General features: G+C 55.2%; 1 long non-coding RNA gene across 1 annotated transcript in view; it reads right to left on the bottom strand.

Moving 5' to 3' along the window:
* Positions 1-16,823: 16,823 nt before the first annotated feature.
* The window catches only part of LOC122212798, a 62,934-nt gene continuing 62,009 nt past the window's right edge, over positions 16,824-17,748 (bottom strand). Inside the window, exon 3 of the long non-coding RNA XR_006199327.1 lies at positions 16,824-17,403. This is a non-coding gene — a long non-coding RNA (uncharacterized LOC122212798). The remainder of the gene's footprint in view (positions 17,404-17,748) is intronic.

Below are 17,748 nucleotides of genomic sequence, written 5' to 3'. Positions count from 1 at the left end.
CCTCTCGAGCATAGCAGGGAAGGGGCCGTTTGGCAGGAAGCCCAAGCTGGCGGGGGCGTGGCGGTGGCAGCCAGCTCTTGCTCCTTGCCCTCTGGTCCTGAGCGCCCTGCACAACTCTGCAAGGTCTGCCTCCATCCTAATGTGGTGACAACATGAGTGACAGGGAGAATCTCCAACCCCAGCTTTCCTGAGCCTCGTTTTCCCACTTGCCTGGGGTGGGGGGACGGCCACCACTTCGAGGCAATGTGATGGAGTCGGGTGAATGGCGCCCTGGCAAGGAGCCCTGCAGACAGCCAATACCCTGCCTAATTAGAGGGAATTATCCAGGAGGGGCCTCGGCAGCGCCCTTCCTCAGTTGGGGGTTGTTCTCGTCAGCGCACAGCCAGAGGGAAGAAAAAAGTCTGCTGTCCTGTGAAGCCAGCGCATGCAGCCAGGCCCTCACCCTGTCCTGTCAACATGTTTTCCAAGGTCATCTTTCTGGCCCTGGGGAAGTGGTGGCTCCAGTCTCCCCAGCCCAGGCCTCACTCCTAAACATCAAGAACATCTGTCTCCAGACTGCTGGAGATGGGCTGGACTGTCCCAGTCCTCTGCTTGTGAGTCAGTCCCATTAAAATACCCCAGAGGACCAGAACGGGCTTTGGAGATGGGAATTCAGGGTCCTGGAGACAGGGACGGGCGGGAGGGCAGCCCTCGGAACCTGCGATCAGATATCCCTTGAATGTTTATGATCCTGGGGGCTCCCATCGGGATGAGGGTCTTGGTTGTTCATAAACACTGAGCCCAATGCAAGGCCAGGGGAGGCCCCGCATGGTGCATGGGTGCCTGCCCAGGGGGTCCCATGGAGCTCAGAGCATGGCAAATGTGGGGGGGAAAGGGGTCACCCAGGCAGGAGGGAAGGAAAAGGGGTTCTAGATCTACAAGTGCCACCTCCACTGTCTCGGTCATGTCGAGCTCTTGGGTCTCTTCATAGCACACCTCACTATCTTTTTTCCATTCATTTGTTCTGTAAGTCTTCTCTTGCTGTGAGGAAGCTGACTCCAGAAGGGTGGAGGTGTGGCTGCCTGTGCTGCTTCTGTTTCTGGATCAGGCATACCCAGTGCTGTGAACAGGGCTTAGCACAAGCAGGTGCTCAGTTAGTATTTGTGGATGGATGGATGGATGAGTGATGGATGCTACTGGTGACTAAGGAGCCCACACGAACCAGGAAGGCAGCATCACTCATCTGTCCATTCAACAAACACAGAGAGCTCTATGCCAGGTGCACCCTCCCACAACCGCACCTCGTCTGACCTTCTCCCCTGGACCAAGAGCCGCGGGACCAAACCCCTCTCATTTCCTTCTAAGACCCTTGGGCGGCATCCCCTTATCACACTGTCCCCTGGCATTTCAGCTGGGCCCCCTTGTTCACTCCCTGTGAACCCAGGGCAGGGCTCACTCCTCTCTGGTTTGCAAGCAGGGGCACCAAGGCCTGGAGGGGAGCGAGGCTTAGCTGGGTCACTGACACACTGCACAGCCGAGACGGGGCTCACTCCCTCAACCTGCAGCTGGGCCTCAGAAATATTAAACGGCTGCAGAATGTTTCTCCGAGATACAGATATGTGGTCTGCACCCAGAACACTGCTCTCCAGGCCTGAGTCACAGGGGGACAGGGGCCTCATGCGGTCCCACTCCTTGGGGACCCCTGGCTCAGTTCCCCTGGGCCTACCTCTGCCCTGTGCCCATCTCCCACAATCCTGGGAAGGCTGTGAGGCCAGGCCGGCTCTGGCGGGGCCTCAGACAGGAAGGAGAAACAGAGTCTCACTCCACAAGTTGGTGAACATGCCCTTTTACTTGGGCTGAAAGCCAGCTGGCAGAGGGCAGCCATGAAACTCTGCACGAGGGCAGGCGCCCGGGGCCGACGCAAACACCCTGCAGTCAAGTCCAGCCAGGGCCTCTGCTCGGTGAGGGGCCAGTCCTAGTGGCATCGCCATTAGTCCCAGAGCAGTTGGTTTTCAACCTGCCTGGGATCTCACCCTACATCCTGGAGTCCGGAGCATTAAGCTGGAGATAGGCCTAAACCGGGAGAATAATCAGGCTTCAACACCTGTCCTGCAGTCAAGCCCAGGATGGGCAGCCTTTCCACAGAGAGGCTGTGAAAAAGCCCTTTATTCTCCCCAGTGCTATCTGGGCCAGGCCAAGGCAGGGTGAGGCCCATCCGGGACCCTGAGCCTTGCCCCCGGGGCAAAGCTGGGTGGGAGGCCTGATGCCCCCCTCCCCCATACAGACACTGTAGACCTCACAGAGCTCCCTGAAAGCCAGAGGGTCTCTCTGCTCATGGCTCACGGGGTCTCAACACAGAGCTCCAGGTCAGCAGCCCTGGGCCTAAAAAGAGTATTTAAAAAAGAAACAAACAAAAAACCCTCCAAAGCTATAATAAATCACCACACTTGACATCTAGAAGGTATTTTTTCTCCTTTAAATGCAAATCCAGGCTTCTGACTTTTCTTGGGGAGAGAAACGGTTGAGGATCTGGCCATACTGGGCCCAGGGTCCTGCCTGATGACAGACAGAGCAGGGGTAGCCACACCCAGATGGGGCATGCTCTTCCTCCGCCCTAGTCCTCACCGCTCCCTATTGCTCGCCATACTCGGCCTGCTGCTCCCCCATCGGTCACCTTCTTGCCTGCTGCCATGCTCACAGAGGACCCATCTCAAAGAGCAGCAGTCTGATCTGCGGACCCGGGCTCAGCCATTCCCAGGGAACCTGATTTAGAACACCAGGTCCCGAGGGGCAGGATCCAAGACTTCCCACAGCTCCGCACGGCTAGTGGGAACGTCAGGGCCTTCCGCTCCGCTGCATCCTGTATTTAACTTTTACAAGACCTTACTGATGTAATGCCACCACACTGGTTCTGATCCAAAACCACGTGGCCATCATAGCCACCAAGCCTCAATTTCCCAGATGGCCTCATTTCTCAGTTCCATATGGTCAAGATATCATTTGAAAAGCCCTCTGATGGGGCACCTGGGGGGCTCAGTTGGTTAAGCGTCCGACTTCAGCTCAGGTCATGATCCCACGGTCCGTGGATTCGAGCCCCGTGTCTGACTCTGTGCTGACAGCTCGGAGCCTGGAGCCTGCTTCAGATTCTGTGTCTCCCTCTCTCTCTCTCTGTCCCTCTCCCGTTCATGCTCTGTCTCTCACTGTCTCAAAAATAAATAAACATTAAAAAGAAAAGAAAGAAAAGAAAAGAAAAGAAAAGAAAAGCCCTGTGATAACCTGGTGTCTATTCTCAAACTGGACTCTCAGGTGGTCTCCTGGGATTGGAAGCTCAGCTCTGCCCACCCTCGGCCGCCTCCTCTGCCTGTCTCTGTATTTGGAACAATGCCCTCCTGGCTCCAGAAGCACCCACAGAGAGTATGGGGAAGATCGGTGAGATCAGACCATGTTGAGACGAGGTTCCCACTTCTGGGCTGACTGACCTGGGGCAAGTTACCTCACCTCTCTGGGCTTCTGGTTGTCTCATCTTTGCAGTGGGGATCATTCCTGCCCTTCTTGCCCAACAGAAATGTGGGAATCAAGAGTGGACACACTTTGCCAGCTACAAACCCCTGTGTAGGCATGTGGGGCTGTCTCTGCTGTGCTCCCACTGCTGATCAGAGAAGGGCTCAGTAGAGAGTCTTTTGCTGGGATTGTCAAGGCCAAAAAGAGGGATTCAGGATAAGTGTCCTCCAGCCAAGCACCAAACTAAGCACTTCCTGCTTGGGAAACCAGAAATGTCTCCTGTGGATCTGTACAGAGCTTTATACTTTCAGAAGCCCCTTTCCCTGCATCCTTCCCACTGCTTACCTGGTCTCAAGCAATAAAGTTTACAAAACAGCTTCCCTGACTATGATCTCATCTGTGTATGGCATTGCCCTCTTCCTTTTCTCTATATATAGCTATTTTCTATATACTCTGCCAGACCCTCACCCCCAGCTAAGCCAGCGTAGTCCTTGTTGGTTTTGACTTTTTACTGCATAAAGACGACCAGAGCTTCCAACCCCTGGGGCTCACTCGGAAAGATTTTTCAGAATACACACACACACACACACACACACACACACACACACAGCCAAAAGTCTTCCTGGCTGAGCCAAATTAAATATAGAGGCCTCTAGTTATTTCCATACGTGCAAAATGGACTCAAATAAAGCAGTTCTCTGTGGCAGGCTCCAGCAGACAGGGCTGGGCCAGGGCCCAGGGATGCCCCGGGAGTGCCGGGCGGGAGGCACAGGCTGGGGAGGCTGGTGCTGGGACAGAGTGTGGGCAGAGAGGAGGAAGATGCCCACTGTGCAGGCCTCGCTGCCTCCGGCCCACCCTGCTGGCCAGGGACAGGCGTGTGGCCATCTGGGAGCCTGGGACAACCTCGGCCCCAGCTCTCCAGTCCCACCCAGACTGGCACCCAATACTAAGCTTGCCTACCCTCAACAGCCAGAAAGGCACTTTCTAAAATGCAAATCGCTCAAGTCTTTTCGGGCATAAAATCTTTGTCATGGTCCAGGCGTCTCAATGGGGCACTTCCTCTGCCCTCCCACAGGCTCCCAACCCACCTCCCAGCCTGCTGCCCCTCCCGCTGACCCCACCTCACTCCCAGGCTGCAGCTCTGCGGTGCTGTGACTCCCGGCCTGGCCCTGGATGTGCCACCACGGAGGGAGCAGAGCCCACGAGAGCCCACGGGACTGCTCTGCCCAGCTGTGAGCTGACCCCAGGAGGCGGCACATTTCATGTGTCTGGGTCCGCGGTGATGAAAACCCACATATAAAATGCGTAAATGAGTAAATAAATGAACGGACGACGGCGCGAAAAATGCTACGTTGACAACAGATGCTCGCACAGAAATAACTCGTAGCGTCCTGTCACAATGTTTTAAAACAGATTTTCATTCTTTAAAGCAGTTTTAGGTTCCCAGAAACGCTGAGCAGACAGTAGAGATATCCCATATTCTCCGTCATCCCCCCGCCCCACGCATAACCTCCCCGGCTCTCACCTCCCCAGCCCTCTCTGTGCTGCATTTGCTAATCCATGGACCTACACTGACATGAGGTTTTCACCCCAAGTCCACAGTTTACAGGAGGCTTCACTCTTGGTGGTGCGGACAACCACTACTGGAGACGGATGCAGAGTCATCTCCCCACTTCATGGATGGAGAAACTGACGTGCAGTGGGGCGATGTGACTTAGCACAGCCCACACAACCCCCACGCAGGTGACTGAGGCACCTGGCCAAGCACTTCACGCCCCCCACCTTCCGCATGGTCTTCCCTCTCCTGGGAAAGCCTCCCCGTCACCCGCCGCCCCCCGTCTGCCCACGTCTGGGGGAAAGATGGAGGCTCAGGGTAGGGAGCACCAACCCCTCAACCTCCTGCATCTGCAGCTTTGGCACCCGGCCCTCCCCTGTAGACTGCCTGTCTGGCACCTGGCAGAAAGGGGCTGTGTGACCTTGGGTAAGTGACTTGGCTTCTCTGTGCCTCCATCTGTCGGCCGTAAAATGTGGGTACTGTCTATCTCACAGGCAAATGATAATGCAGACACAAATCCTCAGCCTGGGGCCTGTCACCCAGAGTGCTCAGGGTAGCTGCTGTTATTATCACGATACAGGATTATTACTCCCCACGGTGCACGGGGGCCATGGGGACTAAGGGAGGGACTCTAAGGCTGTGAGTGTGCAACAACGGGAAGAAGCCTTAAGCACACCCTTTGTTCACAAGTAGGCGCTGGACCATGTGACCCAACCCCAGCACGTGCACCTGAGGAGAGCGAGGGGTGAGCTGACAGGGCATGGCCACTGCTCAGAGCAGAACGGGGGTGGGACTCAGGCCCACGGTTTGTTTTTTTAACTAAACTGGGTTGAGGGCCCACTGGGTGCCAAACACTGTAAGGTGCAAGGGGTAGTATATGTTCCTAAAAATATATCAGAATATTATTGAAACTAATACAGGAATTGCAACTAAAATTTGCCAAGCACTGTTATGTGCCAGGCTCCAAAAGCAGCACCATTAGAAGCAGCAGGGTGGAAGAGACCACGTGGTGAGAAGGGAAGGGGACCTGGCAGAGGCCTAGGGAAGCCCGGGACTGACACAGTGTGGTGGGAGGAAGCCGGGAAAGCTTGGTCGCCTAGGCCAGGGAAGAGCGCTCAGAGTGTCCAGAGGCCAAGCAAGGTGAGGGGCCAACGTGTCTCGGGGCAAAGGCAGGTGCCACTGCCCAACTCTGCCAGCAGGCAAGGGGCAAGGAGGGCAGCAGGCAGGGCCTGTGGAGCCAGCCACTCAGCAGAGTCCCAGTCCTGCCTGGGGAGCCGAGGCATGACGGCAAGAGCCTTGGGCACTCCTGACCTGATGCGAGCCCAGGAAAGTCCTCTCCTGATGGGGACGCAAGAGCCTGGCCTCCCCTAGCCACCTGTAGACACAGCGCCTTTGACACAGACTTCTCTGAATGGGGCAGGCATCGCTTGGTCTTCAAGGCTGGGAAACTGGCCCGGCCTCCAGCTTCCCCAGTTGGGTCAACGCGGCCAAGGGCCGTTTAGGGAACTCTACGCTTTGTCCTGGGAACCCACCCCAACAAACTGGACATCTCTGCCTCCACACAACAGGTCCTTGACTAAAACCATCAAAATGTCTGGGATGTGCTTTGAAATAATCTGGGGGCAATGAAATACAATTGTCCGTAGGGCTCATCATACCATTCTCTCTAGTTCTGTGTATGTTTAAAATATTCCATAAGGAAAAGTTCAAAATAGTGCTAAGAATCTGCTATCCACATCAAGGCCTTCCCCGGGCCATTTCGCCAATTTTTACTAAGTAGGAAAACAAAAACAAAATCCCAGTTCCTGACCATTTAAGTTATGGCTCTTAGAAAAGTCAGTGGCCCCAAAGAAACAGAGGAGTTTGCATGGCTGCACCGCCCCCGCTCCTTCCTTCTCTGGTGACAGCAGAGGAAAGAACTGCTTCCCCAAACACTTCCTTTCCAACCGCCCCCCCCCACCCCTGCACGGGACTAATTGCACTTCGGGGTCCAGTCCAGGGCCTGTACAGGGAAATCACGGCAGGAATAACAACTGTGGTCGATACCAATTAATAAGAACCGTAGGAACGACTGGCATTTAGTGAACACCTACTACAAGTCTGGCACCGTTCTAGCCCCCCCTTTCTTGTCATCTCCGTGGAGACTCATCCCAGGGAATGTGGAAGACAGTTCTTACATCCAGATGACCTCCTTGGGGCCGGCAAACACTGCTGCTGGGGTTCAAGGCCACTTGCCAGGGCTTCCAAGGGTCCTCTGTCAACTCTGCAAAATGACAGTGCACCTCTGTGCCCATCTGAGTGCCAGGGCCCAGTGGGGTCCTGCTGGTGTCCTCCCTCTCCTCTGCCCACCATTCTAAGGCCCAGACTCCCCCCACCTAGTGATGTCAGGGAGCAGGAAAGATACATTAACCAGAATACCAAATGACTTTCTGCAAAGCTTGGGCATTATTTTCATTTTTGTCCTGGTTTGCTTATCCGTAAAGTGGGAATGCCACCAGCTACATCCTTAGGGTCCGGGGAGGTTCAAATAAGGTAAGTGTGTAAAATTCAAAGGCCACCCAAATGTCAGATACTATCATTTTTATTCTGTGGCCTGTTCCGGCTCCGGTCTCAAACCTCTGCCAACTCCAGACCCACCAAAAACAGTTGTGGCTTTGCTCAAAGCCAGCTGAACCCTTTCCCTTTCATACCAGCAGGTTCTAGGCACTGTTGTACATGCCACCCACAACCACCTCGCATGATCCCCAGTCACAGAGGTGGCCACCTTGCCCTGGCCATTCATTCACAGAGGAGCAGAATTGGGACTCATGTCAAATTTCTCCAGCCCAAATGTCACCTTCTTCCCGCTGCAGCCAGCTGCCTCACTGCCTGGCGGCTGGACCAGGCTGGGGAGGGCAGGACAGCACAGTGAAGGACCCAAGGCCAGGCTCTGGAGCTCTTAGCCGCATTCGGCACCAGGAGCAACCCCAGGTAGACCAGATGCCACACTTGCCCTAAGTACCAGATCTCAGCACAGGCATCCGGCCGAGAACTCCGGAGGCCACCATGCCCCACCTCAGGGGCACGGGGCTGAGGCATCAGCCTCAATGTCCCCACTCCTGAAGTGTCCCCAGGGGGCCTCTCCATCACCCATGGTGCAGACCATTTCCCTGTCCTGTCTAAGAAACCTTCACTCTAGCTGAGAGCCAAGCCACCTTATTTTGCAATTTTTCCAACCCATAGGCAAAGCGATTCCCAAAATGCTTTGGACCGTCCTCTCTTAGCAGGCTACAAGCACATGCACAAGCCTATGGGCTTTCGTGGCCTGTCACCAAGGCTGCGACTGCCTCGCTCGTGAGCAGCACCAAGACCCTCGCGTGGCTCCCATCAACTCACACCCCTCTTCTTCCTTCTCACTCTTACCCCTGGCTTTGTCTGTGGCCAAAAGGAGAGAAGATGCATTCCTGTCTAACAACACATCTCCCCTGAATGAGTACCACGGTCCAATTTCAGCACAGTTGGCCCTGGAAGCCCTGATGTCACAGCTAAAAGCTAGCACCTCTCGGGTGTTAACTGTGTGGCATTTAAGCACTTTACGTGGATTAATTTGTTTAATCCTCACAGAAACTCCCTTGGTTCCTACTGTCACTTACGTTTTACAAATGGGGAAACCAAGGCACAGGAAGCCTGAGGACCACGCCTGAGATCACAGAGAGTTTGCGGAGCAGAGCTGGGGTTAGGGCTTCGGGTGGGCTGGCCATAGAATCTGCTCCCCTAACACTGGGTCAAACGTCCTTCCTCAGCGAATGACCACAAGAGTCACGAAGCCCACCCCTCTTCACAGAGGGGAAACCAAGGCCCAGAAAGGGGTGGGAAGAGGTGACGGGCGCCAGAGCTTCTAGGGAGGCTGAATGCCAACAGCCAGTTAGAGCCAGCTCTGCCCAGGCCTCTGGAGGGAGAGAACCTTCCAAGCTTAGCAAGAATCAGGATGGATAGTAACAACCACAATGATTATAATTAACACTTATTGAGCACTTACTGTATATAATACAATGAGGCACGGTTTTAAGTGTTTCACGTGTACTGACTCATTTAATTCTTGTGCCACCTAGCCTCCCTGCCAGAAAAAGGAAAAGCAAACACCAGTTGCTTCCATCTTTTAAAACAGCCACCAGGGACAAAGTATTCATGGTGGTGGACAGACCTGGACTGGGCTTGGGCAACAGGTGATTTTGGGGAACCTGAATGAGGAGGCTGTCTCCTAGGTGGGGATTCTTCCAAACTTTCCAGTTTATTAACAGTCCTTCTCCTCTCTCGTGGGAGCGAGTTCAGCAGCCCACATGCATGTGTGTCTCCTAATGACGTCAAAGGCCCTGGCCTTGGGTTTCCTCACCATGCAGAAGCTGGTTGTGTTTGCTCTGGTCCTGCAGAGAGTCAGGGGACAGCTGGCTTTTGTCCCCAAGAGCCCGGTCTGTGCTGAGGCTGGCCTGGGGCAAGTGTGCTCCCTTCAGACTGTGCAAGTGCTCCGGACCAAAGGGCTTGGTCTCAGATTCCGGTTGGAGCATCTGGGGGAGGAGCTCTTGGGGTCTGAGGGGTCTGGCGAGACACCAGGGGGGCCCAGAGGCTTGTCATCAAACCAGCCTGAGGCTGGGACATTTGGGAACATTTTGGAAATGATGACACCAGGGGATACCAGACACACCTGTTCCATGGCTTGGGAAAGATGCAAAAGACTCCATTGTGACGTGACATATTTTGTTAAAGGTTATTTAATCCCAGAGGAGGCAAGGGCTGGCTAATGAAGAACACAGACCCCATAGCCAGGTGGACTGAGTGCAAAATCCCAGCTCTAAGACCTGCCGGCCAGTGACCCTGGGCAAGTCACATAACCTTTCCCCAACTGTTCCCCAAATGGGGACGGAATGCTATTATTATTATTACTACACTGACCTTTGAGCAAAGAGGAAAAAACAAATGTGGTCATAGTTTCCCCGTCCAGACAAACAAGGAGGGACTCTTGCTATGCTTCTGCATCTGGGCCTTCAGTTCAGATTAGACTGTCACCATGTTAGGAAAGCGGCAAACCAAGGAAAGAAAACGGAAAGAATGACCCTCTCGATCAAGAAGCAGGGAAGCCATGGCTACGTTCAAATAAAGCATAAAAGGACATTAAAGTCAGAGCAGCTAGGACCATGCCTCACCCTCAAGGACGGGGGTTGCACAAAAAGCCATGCAGTTCCAGAAGCCACTGAAAAAGAAAACCGCGAGGAGCCACTTTAACTCAGTAGCTCTCCAAAGAGAAGCGGCAGTGATGATGCTGATGTTGACAGCTGTCACTTGTTGGGGCATCTAATAGGTATAAGTCACCTGGCCAAGCTTCATATCCCCTCCGGGGAGCCCCATTTCATGGATGGGAAAATGAAGGCTCAGACAGGGGAGGCAACATCACCGAAGCCACACAGCTGGGAAGAGGCAGAGTTGGTTTTGTGCCACCCCGAGGCCTGTGTTCTGTGGCAGCGGCTTCTCTCTTAGCATAACGTTTCCAAGGGCTGCTCTGTGCTGTGACACAGGGCACCACTTAATTTCTCTTCGCGGCTGCATGGCACTCCGTCGTGTGGACAGACCCCATTTCATTTGTCTGCTCATCAGCCAGTGCGCAGCTGGGACAGGCCTTTCCTCACCACCCAGGTCACGTGCCCTCTCTGCTCCCCTCCCTCGATAAGCCTTCCCGGTTTTATCCTTTTCCTTGAATCCCTGGCCGAAGGCACCTTCATCCTTTTGCTCTGTTTACTGTTTCTGTCCACCCCCCTCAACCCCCGCCCCGAATGTTCGGCTCCATGAGGCCTGGGCCGCCGCCTTACTCCTTGCCATATTCCCAGGGCTCTGGCACGGGCCTGATGCAGAGCAGGGGCCCAGCAAATATTTACTCGCTGGCCGAACGAAGCCTTTTTCCAGCGAGATGCCCAATCTCCCTGCCCGGCTCAGAGGACATGTGCGGCCCTCACCAAGTGACCCAGCATGGGGATCAGTAACTCGAGGCTCTGGAGCCCCAGGTTCCTCCTCTGTCCAGTGGAATAGTGGCCTTCACGGGTAGACCTTAGCTGGCTGGATGGGAGGCTGTACATGAGCATCCAACACAGTGCCAGGGACAGAGTAGGTGTTGAACCCCACACAAAGACTGGAAGGGGGGGATGGGGAGGGGCGGGGGCGGGGGGAGGACAGGGCTGAGGCAGTAAGTCCCATGTATGAAAGGGTAAAGCAGCTGCCAGAAGGATGCATGTGTGCTTAGGGAGGTGGCAGTCCTGCCCAGGAGCTCCTGCCCCATCCCATACTCAGCCCCAGACTCTGCTCAGGGAGGGACAGGGATCATCTGGGCCTGTCCAGAAGGGGAAGGAGGTGGGGAGGGGACCGGAGACCCCATCCGCAGCCTCAGGGAATCCTGGCCACTGCAGGCTCTCCCAGGACGGCAAAGCGGATGGGTTGGGGACCCTGAGAGTAGGGCCGCGCCCTCCCGGTGTGTGTGGGTGTGTGTGTGCGGGTGTGGGGGGGTGCATCATCAGAAGACGGGTGTCAGCTCCAAGTGGGAAAGTATTTCCTTGTATCAGAGCTGCCCAGGCATGGTCCAGGCTGGGAGGCGGTGAGCTCTGTGTCCCAGGAGGTGTGTGCACACAGGGCCTCCCGCGGAGGGGCATCAGATGGCTAATTGTCAGGGAAGTGCCCTGGAAGCTTCCAGAGACCCGCTGCCAGCTGCTCCCAGGGGCTCCTCCTCAGACACACCACAGTGGGGGAGGGGTGGGGGCGGGGCTTGCACCCCAAGCGGGCTGCCTCTGCCCACCAGGCAGCTCAAATGTCCCATGGGCCCTCAAGGCACAAAACGATCTCTCGTTCCCAAAATAACACCAGATGCAAAAGTGATTTTCCAGCCTGGCCCCGGAGGCTGAGGATTACCAATACCACAGACTAAGGCTTCCGACAGACAGGGCCCTGGAGGTGGGTGCTCAGAGACACGGCCTCAGCGCGGCACCGACCCTTCCCCAGCAGGCCCACAGGCCCGACTCCTTTCATCCCAGAACAGCCCTAAAAGTCACTTACACATTAGAAAGCGACTGTGCCGGGTTTCAAACCCAGGCAGGCCTGACTGCCAAGCCCGTGTCCTCCCTACTCCATCACTCCGCCTCTTCAACACTGAGGCTGAGAGGGAAGAAGGGAGCGGGCATCACAGGGAGATGCTCCGCCGGGCGCTGGGCCAACAGAACCCATCTGTGAGTTTCCCAAGGAGCACCTAGCTGGCACCGTTCTCCTCTCATTACCCGCTGCCCAAGGAAACGGGCCCAGAGGGGGTCTAGCAACTCGCCCCAAAATGTACCTCATACAACCTACCGTTGCGCTCTGGGCCCCGGTGTGCCCGGCTCCTAGCTGTGGTGTCCTCTCTCGGAGGCCTGGGGCTGAAGTCCCAGAGACCCCGTCCGCGGCTTCTGGGCTGCAGTCGCTGAACCCCTGGGCAAGGGGCCAGGGCTGGCCGGCCAGCAGCCCGCTCCCCGCACACACCTCTTGCTTTTCCAGATGTGAGCGGGTCCGGGCCGGGGGCGACAGACCCAGGCAGAGGGGAATCTGAAGACGCAAGTGAAAAACTCTGTGCTGTGCGATCGCAACCCTCCAATTTGTCACTGTGGCTGCCGCCAGCCCCGCCTCAGGCCGCAGACCTGCTGACTCAGGTCTTCCCTGGCAGCTGAGGGGGCTGGGATCCCACCGAGGGCCTGCTCTGCCCCTCTGTTTGTCTGCCTCGGGGAGCAGCCTCCACCCTCTCGGGGGCCTCCTAACAAGATGGGGTGGGGGGGTCCGGAGAGCAGAGCAAGTCTCCCGGAGCCCCCTAAGGGCCATCCTCCCCAGCTAACCATGGAGGTGCCCTGTCCTTACAGGTGCTAAGTGCGGGTTTGGGGGCCAACCCGGTGCCAATTACGATGTCTGCACCCACCCAGGGCTGCCTTCCAGCCCTGCGATGCTGTCGGGCCACCAGGCCAAAAAACACTCTTGGAGGACTTACCACGAGCCACGCGAGGCTCTACCCCACAGTCCTGACTGGTAGTTAGCCCCTGTGCCTTTACCCCTGTGCTGTACATGTGGCAAGTGAGGCACGGAGAGGCTGGTCTGCCGGGCTCTGTGAGGCTGTGCAACTCCTCCTGAGCACGGGAGAGCCCCTGGCAGAGCACGGCTGGGCCTCCCAGTGCTGGGCCCCCTGCATCCTGTAAACAGCCCTCGAGGTTTCCATAGTGCCAGTCCCCGGAAACCACAGGAGAGAATGAGACACAGGGAAATCCAGCTGAGGTTGTAGGGAAAGGTACACAGTGATCTTGCCAGAGCCCGGGGACTCACCCTCTGCCTGGCCTGACCTCCAAGGTCCCCACCCAAGGAGGCCTATCCCAGGGTCTAAGGAGGGACAGGTGGCCGCTGACTCACCCCTGGAGTGAGCTCTCCTCTCTCTACTCCCATAGTCAGCCACATCCCCATCCAAGAGAATGCCTCCGCCCTCTCTGTCTGCCCCGTTCTCCTAAAACCAGGCCCCAGGCCTATGTCTGCAATGTCTCTCACCTTCCCCCACACACCTGTTCAGGCCAAAGGCCCAAGGTCCCAGACACTCTCACTCAGCAGCAAAGGCAACTATGGCCATTGTAATGATGATGTCCTATCACAGTGAGTGTGGGCTGAGGGGCTAGGTTTCCCCTTTCTCTTTGGCTGCCAGGAAGCTCAGTAATGTTTAGCTCAAAAGAATGACCTCAGGACCCTGTTTATCTCTGTTCCATTCTATTTTTTTCCCGTAGGTCACGGCATTCTATTCTATATTGTGCTTACCCTGTTCCGGATATTTTATTTTATTTATTGTAGGTATTTCCTATAAGTGATCACAAATATTTTGGAGAGGCAAGAAGGAAGGAAGGAAAGGAGAGTTAATATAGTTTATATACCAGGTGATGAAGGCGGGAAGAAAGAGGGCGGGAAGAAAGAGGGAGCAACCCGGGGGGTGGCCCAGATGGTGGGGAGAAGTAACTGAAACGTTCTCAAAGCAGAGAGCCAGTAGGGATTGCTGATGGATACAATAAGGGGTGAGACAGAAAGTCCAGCCAGAGATGATGCCTGGGTTTCTGGCCTGAGCCACTGGGCTATTGGAGGTTCCACGGACGGCAATGGGGACATGGGGACGGCTTGTGGGAAGAGGTGGGGAGGATGGTCAGGTGGGACGGAGGGGTGGGAACCACGCAGTCTAAACAGACAACTTTTGCTCTCTAGGAATGAGAGCTCTGTTTTCTCAGAAGTCAGAAATCCAGATTTTTCCCTGAAAGCTCTCAGTTTTTACACGTCTGCAATAAATTCAAACTTAAAATGCCCTGTTAGGGCTCATTCCATGCAGGCCAAATAAAGTCCATTTGTGGGTGTCTGGCTCGTGGGTCACCGCCTCTTGAACTCTCAAGAGTTCCTTCTCGCCCGCCCAGGCTCTCTGAGCTGCCATGTCCTACCGGAAGCTGCCATGACTGGTCCAGCTCCAGAGATGCCTGTGGCTCCTCACAGCCCTGACGCCAGGGAAAAAGCCAGACTGGGAGTGACCCGAGGGTGGACATGGGATTTGCTCCTTAGTGTCTCAGGCCCTGGCAGACAATTTGGCCCCGAGAAGGAGTTAATAAGAGTGTGTGCTGAATGAAGGAATAGCTCTTTCCCTTGATCTGTCTGCCTTTTGATTTTGTAACAATGTAAGTGAGGAAACCGAGGCCCAGAGAAAGGATACGGCCTGCCTCGGGTGAGGTCTGGGGCCAGGACCTGCTCACCATCCAGCCTCTGTGTGTCACCTGCCCCTGAGACTGGGTGGGGGCAGGAAGTACAAAGACGGCACCACGAGCTTATCGAGTTTTGCCAGCGGAGGGAAAGCCAGGGCCCTGGGAAGCTCCTAAGTGTTGGGGTGGGTGGGGGGAGACTGTTCCAGGGACGTGCCTGGTATGGTGGATGCCCGCTGGGATCTGGGCAGAGCCAGACCTCAGGGCTAGGACTGGAGACCGCTGCAGGCAGCCTGGCTGTGGGACAGGTGGAGCCCCAAGGGGCGGGGTCTGACATCAGCCATCATTCGCTGGGACTTCTGACTCCGTTCTCTCTGGGCCCTGGCGAAGGCAGATAGTACCGGGGCCTTCAGGGTCGGTGCCCTGATCTGCCACATAGGGAAATCAGACAGTTGAAACGATGGAGGTCCAACTCCCATTCCCTAATGTTGGAGATGGAGAAACGGAGTCACGGAGGGGTTAAGCGACTTACTTAAGATCACACGGCCGGGGAGCAGAAGATCTGGGACTCTGAACAGGGGTCCTGACTAAGACCTGGATCCTCTCCACACCACTGAGTTGCACTGGCCGGGGGGGTCTTCATAAACCATTCCTGATACCCGCCCGGCCCCCAATGCCTCAGTGTCTTCATCTGCAAAACGGGGACAGAACAAAACCTGCCTCGGGGGTGTTTTGTGAATAGCAAGTGCATCCAAGGAGCCGATGCTGTGTGGTCGTGCTTTGAGAAGTTCACGAAGGATCATGAACGGAAAGCAATGCTCTCTGGAGCTTCTAGTCTCTCAAGTCGCTGGGTGTGGCAACCACCAAAACCTCCAGGGAGAGACATCGCACTGTCATCTAATAACAATAACACTGTAGCCAGTGCCCTACATGTGATTACCTCACTGAATCCTTAAGCCCGTCCTTGAGGTAGGTACCGTTATTACCTCGTCTATAGAGTGGAGAAACTAAGGCACCGAGAGGCTGACCAGCATGCCCGGGGTTGCACAAATAGGAAATGGCAGAGCAAGGATTTGGGCCCAAGCACTTTTGCTCCAAAACACACATTATAGACACCAGGCAACAAAACTTTCCTCCTCCGGTATGGAAGTCCTCCTCTATGCCTAACCTAAATCCCACTTGCTGCTGGCTGAGCCCAGCCCCTAGCTCCTTCTCGGGCAAAGGAGAAAAGCTGTTCCCTTGGATGCCCATCATGTGCTGAAAGGCCTAACATCTGTGGCCCCTGGCTCCTAGCTTCCTGGATCTTGGCATGCAGGTCAAGAGACTCCAAATAGGAAATCTCCCCTTGACTGACTGTGCCCACACACGAAGCTCCTTCAAAGAGAAGTGATGAGGACTGCACCACCCTGGGCCAGGACCCCACCTCCTCAGTAGCCTCCCTGCCTCAGGGCTGTTCCCAATACCGCAGCCCTACCCTGTCCGGGTCAGCCCCCTGGCTGAGTCCCCTCCATTTCCTTCCTCTGTTCACAGGCAGTTCCCAGCTCCACTGTCACTCCACCCTTATGCTGCAGACTCTCTCTGTGGACGTGCTGATAGTTCATTTAATGCATGAATGAATTATGCTCAGGTCATGATCTTGTGGTCTGTGGGTTCGAGCCCGGCATCGGGCTCTGTGCTGACAGCTCAGAGCCTGAAGCCTGCTTTGGAGTCTGTGTCTCCCTCTCTCTCTGCCCCAACCCACTCACATTCTGTCTGCCTCTCTCAAAAATAAATAAATGTTAAAAAAAAAAAAAAGTTTAAAAACAATGCACGAAAAAACCAAACTAACTGGCTTTCACTACTGAATACATTTATTTTAAAAGGAAACTTTGTATCACTCCCCCAAATGGAAAAGTCATATCACTTGCTGAAGTAGAGGTTACCATGAAAACAAGACAATGTTATTCAATTTCAGGCAGATACTGTTTCCTGCCGAAGGCGCTGGGCTTAAAATCTGCCCCGTCGTTGTTCTGGAGAAGCCAGGGGAGAGAAGTGAACAGACTCTCCTTGTGGGCCCACTGTCTGGGGACAGTGTCCTGACAGGTCAGGTGCACGAAACACATTGTCTTCTGCTCTTTCCTCCTTCGGGGACAGAGCAGTGAGGGGCCTGGCAATCCCGGCAGCAGAGAGGATCTCAGCTGGGGGACACTGAGACGGTGCAGCAGCCTGCGGCTTTCTGCATCACACAGTCCAAAAGCTTTAGAGCTGGGGTCAAGATGAAGAAATGGAAGGCCAGAGTCGGGTGGGACACTGCCCAAGGTCACTTGGCAAGTCTGAGGGGGAAACCAGGAAGGACAAGACTCGGGGTTTTTTGACCTGCAGCTCTACTGTGTGCCAGGCACAGAGGATGGAGGGGGGCGCGGGGCAGGGACAAGACAGAGTTCCATAGAGCTGACATTTGGAGGGAGGGGGCAGAAGAGACAACCGTTAGGCAAATGGTACGATAATTTCTGATGCTGGTGAGGGCGATCAAACAAAACTGGCGGGCGTGAAAGATGACAAGTAGGACAGGGTGGTGCTGTGCCAGACAAGGTGATCAGGGAGGCCCTCTCCGAGGAGGTGGCATTCCAGCTGAGACCTGAAGGTCTAGGAAGGAGGCAGAGGAGAAATCTGGGGTCAGGAGGCTGCAGACGGAGAGCGTGAGCAGTGAACTAGCTCCCAGTCACCCCGACACTATTTTTAAAAGTATCTTGAGTTAATTTCAGCCTTACAGGAAAGTTGGGGGAAGAGTACAAAGAACCCTTTGTATCCTTCACCCCGATTCCCCACACGTTCACACTGTACCCAGTTTGCTTTATCATATTGTCTTTCTTTCTCCCCCCCCCACCCCACACTTCCACACATACAAGCACACCCACACCCACTCACACACACGTACTTTTTTTTCTCCAGAATTCTTTGAGAGTAAGTTGCCCACCTCAAGCCCCGTTA

Source organism: Panthera leo (assembly GCF_018350215.1).
Source record: "Panthera leo isolate Ple1 chromosome F3 unlocalized genomic scaffold, P.leo_Ple1_pat1.1 chrF3_random_Un_scaffold_30, whole genome shotgun sequence".
Classification (NCBI taxonomy): Eukaryota; Metazoa; Chordata; class Mammalia; order Carnivora; family Felidae; genus Panthera; species Panthera leo.
The sequence above is the reverse complement of the archived record's forward strand: the minus strand, read 5'-3'. Positions and strand labels throughout refer to the sequence as shown.